Source organism: Prionailurus viverrinus, chromosome E2, assembly GCF_022837055.1.
Source record: "Prionailurus viverrinus isolate Anna chromosome E2, UM_Priviv_1.0, whole genome shotgun sequence".
Classification (NCBI taxonomy): Eukaryota; Metazoa; Chordata; class Mammalia; order Carnivora; family Felidae; genus Prionailurus; species Prionailurus viverrinus.
In genome coordinates this window covers 29,075,817-29,085,193 of record NC_062575.1, presented here as the reverse complement: position 1 = coordinate 29,085,193, position 9,377 = coordinate 29,075,817, and positions in this window count along the sequence as shown.

The window sequence follows — 9,377 nt, the reverse complement described above, 5'->3', positions numbered from 1 at the left end:
CAGAGTCGGAAACAGGCTCCGAGCCATCAGCCCAGAGCCTGACGCGGGGCTCGAACTCCCGGACCGCGAGATCATGACCTGGCTGAAGTCGGACGCTTAACCGACTGCGCCACCCAGGCGCCCCAGCCAGGCTTTTTCTTAGAGGAGATCAACCCAAGGAAATAACCACTGAGTTCTAAAAAAAAAAAAAAAAAAAAAAAAAAAAAAAAAATGCAATCAAATCCTAATACTTCCTTTTGAGTTGAAATTCAGAAACTTCTTATTATGCTATTACCTTCAAGGTAAACAATTAAAAAGTAAAAGAAATAAGAAAGTAAATCCTCGCCCTCGCTGCTAAGGCCCCATGTGAGCAGGCCTCTGTCCACCTCCTTGTCTCCGATCTACCACTCAACCTTGGACTGTGGGGTGTCGGCGGGGGCAGGGGCACGAGGGCAGGCCATCCCGAGATGGGCCACGTTGGCATGAAGATTACTTTGAGCTGAAGGCAATCAAGACCCTATGGGCTCAGGGGCGCCTGGGTGGCACAGTCGGTTAAGCGTCCGACTTCAGCCAGGTCACGATCTCGCGGTCCGGGAGTTCGAGCCCCGCGTCAGGCTCTGGGCTGATGGCTCAGAGCCTGGAGCCTGTTTCCGATTCTGTGTCTCCCTCTCTCTCTGCCCCTCCCCCGTTCATGGTCTGTCTCTCTCTGTCCCAAAAATAAATAAAAACGTTGAAAGACCCTATGGGCTCAATAGAAACTTTTGCCCCTCCTTTAACTACCCAGAAAAATCTAAATTGGGGGTGTTTTCCAGAACAAGGGTTATTACCAGAGATAAATTTTATCTGAGTCACCCATCTGTATGGCAGGGGCGACATCTAATTACCGAACATCTGCTTTTCTTCTTATCGCCCTTTGAAGCGCACTCCTTTGCCCTGAAGTCCCAGGCCCCTACCCACATCTCTTCAGTTCAGGATGACAAACGTACCTCATTTTGCCTGACCGTTTTGGGAATTCCCATGTGTGTGTGGATTCCCCATCTGTACGTCATTAAATTTAATTTCCTCCTATTCATCTGTCCCAAGTCAATTTGATTCTTAGTCCAGCTACAAGGACCCTTGAGGGGACAGGAGTTCTTGCTCCCCGACAGCTCCAAGGCCGTGCCAGTGAGCATCTCTCAGTGTGTGAATGCTCAGGGTTCCCTTATCCCTCCCACAGCCCCTGATGGTGGAAGCCCTTTTGACCTAGACTCTCTCCCACCCTCTCCTCTCCACTCTGGCTGACTCTTGCTCAACATTCAGGTTTCAGCTGAAACATTCACTCATTTAGGATGTGCAGGGGCCCGAACCCCTGAATGGGTTATTTGCTCCTACGACCCTCTCTCTGCAGGTTCTGTCTTATAACATGTGCTGCACCTGTAGTTTCGGACACCCTGTTTTCCTTGCTGGCTGCTAGAGCCACCAGGATGCATTCCTAGAGCTGGCACTGTGACTCACTGTGACTGGCACCTGGAAGGGGCTTGTGGAATATTTTGGCAAGGAAGAAGAGGGGAACATATTGGGGAAGGAAAAGATAGGTTGGAAGGGAGACGTGGATGTACCGACGGGCTTTCTGGAGTCCCACAGCAAAGGGCAGCCACCTACTCGCTTCCCGCCTGGGTAAAGCCCCCTGGAGATGAGGAGAGGTTGGGACACACACGTCTATGGCACTTGAAGGAACAAGCCCTTTGAAATCCCATTCTGAACTTTGCTGGGTACTTCCTCTTAGAAGCTTCAAAGTGGTTTTCAAACCCTAATTACCCCACACACTATGGCCCCAGGCAGCCGCCACACTGGGCCTCGATGTTCCTGTTTGCAAGTTAGGAAACTGAGCCCCAAAGTTAAGTTCTTGCCCGGGGCTCGAAGAGGAAATCAGCCTGAAAGGTTGTTGCCGTTCTCAGGAAACTACCCAATAGAGGAAGAGCTGGAAGCTGAGGGTACTTTGGGCCTCAGTTTACCCATATGGGTGAGGGGACCCTCACTGCTCTACAATTCTTTAATTCTCTACTGTGCATTTACCCAGCTCAGGAGTTATAATGAGGCAGCCCAGGCAGGCCACATGCGGCCCTCAAACATGTGTTGTGATTGTCTTAGGGTTTGTTTTTTTTTTAACAGAAGATTTTTATAGCAAAATTGAAATTTGAGGATTCTCTTGAAACATCAAAAGGTCTGGAAACACTGGACCCACAGATTCCATCTCCACTAGGTGTAAGGCTAGCTGGAGCTGGGCAGCAGCTACCTCCTTTGCACAGGGCACATGTTCGCCAATTTGCCACAGACCCCAGTGCCCCCTCTTGTCTCTGACCTGGCTTCCTTCACTCGTTCATGAAACCCGCCGAGCCCTCTTGGCAATTGAATCAAAGCTCTTGTACTGCCTCTTCCACCTTAGTTACTACCTCTGGCTGCACTGGCCTTCTCTGGGTTTCTTGTAAAAGCCAAACTCTTTCCAGCCACAGGACCCTTATATATGCTGTTCTGTCTGCCTGGAACACTCTTCCCCCACAACTCTCAGTTGAAGGGTGGCTTCCTCTATCTGAATTGGGTTCCCCTTAATGTATCTATAGCTATCTCCCAGGCCGCATCACAACTTGTATTTATTCATGAGTGTGCTTACTTGCTTGTCTTCTGTGTCCCCTATTAAAATACAAACTCCTGGAGGGCAACAAAAACTCAGTGTTATTGACTGCTGCCTCTGCAGCATGCAGCCCAGAACCAGACAAACCTTGGGAACTTGGTAAATGTTTCTGGCGTGAACGTGTGAATGAATGCATGAATGGGACCCTGGCAGGCCCAGTGGATGTCCATCCAATGATAAGTAGCCAGTCATCCTGCCAGGGGTTGGTAAGTAGATGCTATTTTCCCAGTTTCCTTGTGGCATTCACTCAGGCACATATGCTCCTTTTTCTAGAAGCCCTGGGATAAAAAGTGACCGAGAACACTTCAGGGGGGTTTTAAAAGTATTTATACCTGGATACATGTGTCAGGCAAGGACAGATGACTAAAGCAACCAAAGAAGACGCCAAGATGACAGTACAAAGTGAGGCTTCTTCCAGATGCAGAAAAGGAGGCTTGGCTTCAATTAAATCAGCAAGTCCCAAAGTGGATGCAGAGGGGGGGGGATGTTGGACACCAATCTCAACAATCACGAAAAGGAGAGCCTCCCTTGAAGTTTAAGAGTTTAAGGCAAAGACAAGCCACCTCCCTCATCCTACTTTATGCAAAGGACCTTATGATGTCTTCTACCCAAGACACAGGATGAGTCAAGAATAAAAACAGGTTTAAGGAAGCATCCGATTGCTAGGGGACAGGTCAGAGGCTGGGTTGGAGGCCCATTTACAACCATGTGGTCAGTGTTTGGTGATGTCGAATGAATAAATGATGGCATGAATATTGTAGATATCCAATATTATAAGATGCCATATTGCATGCCTCTCCCCCAGGTGCCCAGCAGATCCTGGCCAAAGCAAGAGTGCTGGGCAAAACAGATTCAAACGGTCATTCATTTGGTGTTTCTGGTATCTCCAAGCTGTACCTAACTCGTGTTGAAAAGGTTAACCTTCCAGGCTGGGGAGTCAGCCACTGAAAGGGGGTCGGCCACACGGAAAGTTACAGGGTGAGGATGGTGAGGCTGAACAGATGTAAGCATTCAGGTTTGGCATCTCATATTGGATGAATGGAGGGGGTCTCCAGAGGTGGGGGGGTAAAGGGATGAGGTGGCGTGAACAGGTATCGCCAGCTTCTGGTCAAGAATCCGCTCCCAGCATCTCAGATCCCAAGAGGGAACAGCTCCTCATCGTTGGCCATCCCCCAGCTTCTCCCGGCCTCCTGCAGCATCTCTCCCCTCCATATCCCAGGAAAACAAGAGAGATTGGCCAGAGGACAAACGTGGCACTTGAGGGTGGCTGGGGGCTGGAGAAGCGGAAAAAGGCAGGAGATTTTTGCTTATCACAAAAACAAACAAACAAAAAAACCCTAAAGAAAAAAAAACCCATAAAACTTTACTAATAATGCTCCCCAAAAGGGAATAGACTACTGCCTAAGGTAATGAGCTTCCTGTCACTGGAAGAGTACAGGTGAGACCCTGGAAGCCATTTTCATGACTCTTGTAGATGGGATTCCAGCCAGCATCAAGTAATGTTCTTATCTTGGTGGCTGTGGGTGGGAGAGTTCTCAGACCCCCTGATATTGTAGGCAACATTTTTTCTGTATCTTTTGTTTTTTTTATAGAAAGTGTTGATGAGTTTCTTTAATTTCTCAAAAGGGTTTATGACTCAAAAAAGATTAAAAATTATTCAGAGGAACTGATGAGGTCACCATTTCCCCAACCATTTCTGATTCTGCACATTAGAATCATCTGAGGAGTTAAAAAAAATATGGGGTGTCTGGGTGGCTCAGTCGGTTAAGCGTCCGACTTCGGCTCAGGTCATGATCTCACGGTGTGTGGGTTTGAGCCCCACGTTGGGGTCTGTGCTGACGGTGCAGAGCTTGGAGCTGATTTGGATTCTGTGTCTCCCTCTCTCTCTGCCCCGCTCCCACTCACTCTCTCTCTCTCAAAAATAAATAAACATTAAAAAAATTTTACAAAAAATATGAGACCCTCCCCAGCTCCCACTCCGAGCTTACTGAACCAGAATCCCCCAAAATTTGTGTTTTTGAAGAGCTCTTACTGGATGATTCTGATGCCCTCAACCAAGGACTGGTCTGAAGTCTCTAAAAAATAGTAACCAAAGGCCTCCATGAATTTTAAGTGATTTTTCACCCCGAAAGTTTTAGAATTCCAAGACAGAGGTCACAAAACAGGGCCCCGTGGGCTTCTCTGGCCTATGGGGGTGTTTTAAAATAATAAACAACTTTGGCCAATGTTTAAAAATTGGAATAGTTCTGGGTGCGTGGATGGCTCAGTCAGTTAAGTGCACAACTCTTGATTTCGACTCAGGTCATGATCATCACAGCTTGTGAGTTCGAGCCCCAAGTCAGGCTCTGCACTAATTGTACAGAGTTTGCTTGGGATTCTCTGTCTCCCTCTCTCTCGGCCCCTCCCCCACCCCTCACTCGCTCCCTCTCTCTCTCAAAAATAAATATTTACAAAAATAAAAAAATTGGAATGGTTCACACACAATTCAAATTTTCAACTTCTATAAAATGCAATAAATTTCTCCTATAAATCTCCTATAAGAGAGCTAACAAAATTTGACCCTAATTTGCAAATCCCTATATTTGATTGAAACTTACTGTGTTTGCCACAGTCCCCACCACTCCCTATGGCATACAATCAGCTTACTTTGCTCTTAGGAGTTAACTGCCTAGCCCCTGCAGACACTTAAGTTTGAGACCCCTATTTGGAGCTTCCCCAAAAATTCACCAGCCTAGGGGCGCCTGGGTGGCGTAGTCGGTTAAGCGTCCGACTTCAGCCAGGTCATGATGTCGCGGTCCGTGAGTTCGAGCCCCGCGTCGGGCTCTGGGCCCATGGCTCAGAGCCTGGAGCCTGTTTCCGATTCTGTGTCTCCCTCTCTCTCTGCCCCTCCCCTGTTCATGCTCTGTCTCTCTCTGTCCCAAAAAAATAAATAAACGTTGAAAAAAAAATAAAAAAAAAAAAATTCACCAGCCTAAGAGATCGTTGACTCCAACATATTTCCCAAATTGAGAAGAAGGCTGTCTGCTCCTGGCTGAGCTGGGAACTGAGGGGCCACAGGTCTCCACTTTCCCCAGCCCTCTGCCTCCCACCCAGCTGACATCTAGGAGTTGTCCTTCAACTCTGTCCAGCACCAGGCCAAGGACTTCAAAGCCACACTAGATCCAAATTGAGTTGACACTAATCCTCTTTGGCCTCGGCCTGTTTTCTTCTGCCAGGCAGAAACTTCCCGCCTCTGCTCGCTTCCTATTAAAATTAACAAGCGTTGCAAGCAAGCATCAAAGGCAGGGTTGTGTCTTTAATATTCCAGGCAGGCCCAGGCTGTGATCACAGCCCCTCCCCCATCTTCTTCTCTTCCAACTGAATTGGGGAAAATGGTTCGGCTGAGAGTGCCAGAATCAGAACATTGGCCGTCCTTGTCTGTTTGATATTTGCACCAAGGAAAATTCCAGGGCCAGCAGAACATCTTCACAGCAATTTTCTTCAAAGTGCCCTGCAAAAACTGGCCAATTATTTGTAAGAGGCAGCCTTAGAAGGGTATGTTATTATCCCCATTTTACTGGCAGGGAAACAGAGGTCAAATGGCCTGCCCCAGCCAGAGAGAAAGACAGAGTGAGATGGATGGAATCAAAGCATAAATCAATGTTCATCCGAGACTCACACAGACCTGTGTCTGGTCCAGGAATTCTAGCACACCCAGGCTTTCATACCCGGCTGGGCTGTCGTGACCACCCCTCCTGGTTCTCATGCTCGGCTTCCCAGACCTGAGCTGTGTGAAAACAGTAGGTCAGGAACCCCACAGGCACTGACTGAGGGGGCAACAAGTTCTGTCATCAGCCCTCTACCACGCAGGAAATGACTGTGGAGACTAATGATCCTCCTTCCATACAACCCTTCAACTCTTGTCTTTGTTTTTTTTCTCCGTAACATTAATTGGGGATGATCTGATTATTTTCAGAGGACCATGCATTTATCCTGAAGTAATCCACAAGTCAAATAACTAGGGCACCATAGTTCCAAGTTATTAGTGGAACCCTGGCAGGTGGGAAGGGGCTGTAGGGTCAGAGGATTGGTCCATCTAGCTGAGGGACCTGTTCAAACAGAAGTCCACGGACACTACCCCCGCTGAGATTTTGGCGTTGGAGGTCTGGCAAGCCCACTGTTGGCAGAGCTCGTTGCAGGGGCTACAGGTCCTGAGCTGCTATATTCCCTCCCACATCTTTGGAGGAAAAGCCTGGCCAAAAAGTGCCTGCAGACAATGAACAATTTTCTCAAAAAAGTGACTTTGATCCCAACGCTTTTATTTATTTTTTAAAAACTTTTAACATTTATTTATTTTTGAGAGACAGAGTGTGACCAGGGGAGGGGCTGTGAAGCAGGCTCCAGGCTCTGAGCTGTCAGCACAGAGCCCAACGTGGGGCTCAAACCCACAAACCATGAGATCATGACCTGAGCCGAAGTTGGATGCTTTACTGACTGGGCCACTCAGGCGTCCTAATCCCAATGCTTTTAAATACAAACTGCCTTTCTGGGATTTCAGCTGAGGGGATTGTCCCTCTAGAAATCATAGAGTCAAGCACCTTCCCAACAGCTCTCTCTTTACCAGCACCCAGAACAGAACTGGGAGGGGCCTGAGCAGTTATCTAGCTATGGACACCTCCTCAGTGTTTCGGGAGGAACTGAGGCCCTGGCAGAGAAGTGAATTAGTGAGTGACTGACACCAGTGAGTGAATTAAGAAGACTCGGTTGCCCTGGAGAGAGAAGATACAAGAGAAAAAGTAAGATGTGTGCACAGAGGGGAATGAGACAAGAGGAGGAGAGAGGAGGAGGAGGAGGAGAAGGAGAGGAGAAGGAGGAGGAAGAGGAAGAGGTGGAGGAGGAAGGACACGAAAGGGAAGGAATGGAGAGCAAGAGAAGGGGGGGGGGACAGACACCCTTGTTTATTTCACCACCCAAGCACATGGTTCTGTGATGCCCGCCAATGATCTCTCTGGGAATCTCAGCTCCCCAATTACACCATAAAACCTTCTTTGTACCCCTAGGTGAGGCATGTGGCACCGTGTGGGGCCCTAAGCAGTTGCTTCATCTGAGCGGGTGGTTCTGCGAATGGCCACACTTGATAGTCACATAGGAGGTTTACAAAGGCCAGGAGGTTTTATTCCTCGATGTGTCACCTCACCCAGCTGATCCGCACCATGGGTGGGATGATAGGCAAGGCCCTTCCCCTCTCGGAGCCTCAGGCTCCCTATCTGTAAATGGGTTTGGGATTGAGAGAGGGTTTAGACCACATTATTGCCCTTATAGCCCTGGCATTCTAGAATTACGTTCATTCCAGGAGTTCTGCTTCTGTCCTTCAGGTATTCCTGAGAGGTGTTAGAGGGCAAATCCAGAACTCCTTACTATAAATAAATTTCAACTGGAAGGAAGAGTTTGTAAACAAAGGGTATAAAGCACAGAAGCCTAGGATGAGTTTTGCCAACTTGACCAATCCCCCGTGGCCTGAGCAACTGCTGGCAGAGAACATGAAGACTGCGGACACAGCTCCAGGCTGTCCCTCCACTCCCCACTGACCCTGAGTGGCCTTCCTGGGGACATACCAGGGTGTTCATCTTCCTCATCCCCTAAGATCACTTTGAGTCCTCTGCACGGGGAAATTATTAAAAACCAGTAAGGTGCGGGGCGCCTGGGTGGCTTAGTTGGTTGAGCGTCCAACTTCGGCTCAGGTCATGATCTCACAGTCTGTGAGTTCGAGGCCCATGTCGAGCTCTGTGCTGACAGCTCAGAGCCTGGAGCCTGCTTCGGATTCTGCATCTCCCTCTCTCTCTGCCTCTCCCCACTTGTGCTCTGTTGCTCTGTCTCTCAAAAATAAATAAATGTAAAAAAAAAAATTTAAAAAAAAACCAGTAATGTGGAAAGAAAGAGACAGGCCGTGTGACTATGAAAGTGATACAAACTGGTCCCAAAGTCGGATTGGTTAGTGCGATGCCCACTGAGCAATCGTAGAACGCAGCGCGTTAGCAAGAACACTGGACCACAGAGTAGACCCAAGCAGCCAAAAATCTTAACAATGGTACACTCAGCCTCAGTACTAATGAGGGGAATGTAAACCAGTAACCAAGAAAATGCCATTTTGTATCTGCCAGACTGATGAAACTTAAGTCTGACAATATCAAGTGTTAACAAGGACGTGGGCAAATGGTCCCTTGAGGACACTGATCACACGGGAGTATGAACTTTTGGTAAGCAATTTGGGACTATCTAGTAAAGTGGAGTAAGCCTGTGACCTTCCGCTCAGCAAGTCTGTTCCCAGAGAAACTCTGGGACATGTCACACAAGGAATCATGTATATGTGGCAATCCATTACAGCAGCGTTCGAATAACGATAAAGGGGAAACATCTAAATTCTCGCCAATAAGAAAAAGGATAGAACTGTGAGATCGTCTTATAATAAATAGAATGCTATATGGCAGTTAAAATCATAAATTTCAAAATGCTAAGCCAAAAAAGCAAAAAAAAAAAAAAAAGTTGTAAAAGGCTACATGGAGAATGATGCCATTTTATATGAGGTTTACAAACTTGTAAAACAAGACCATATAATTTTTTATAGACACATATATATGTAGTAAAAGTAGAAAAAACATGCGTGGGCATGGTCCACACTTTGAGAAATCAGTTCCCGGGTTTGGTGGTGGGGTAGGCAGGAGATAAGGGACATTTACGTGAAGGGTTT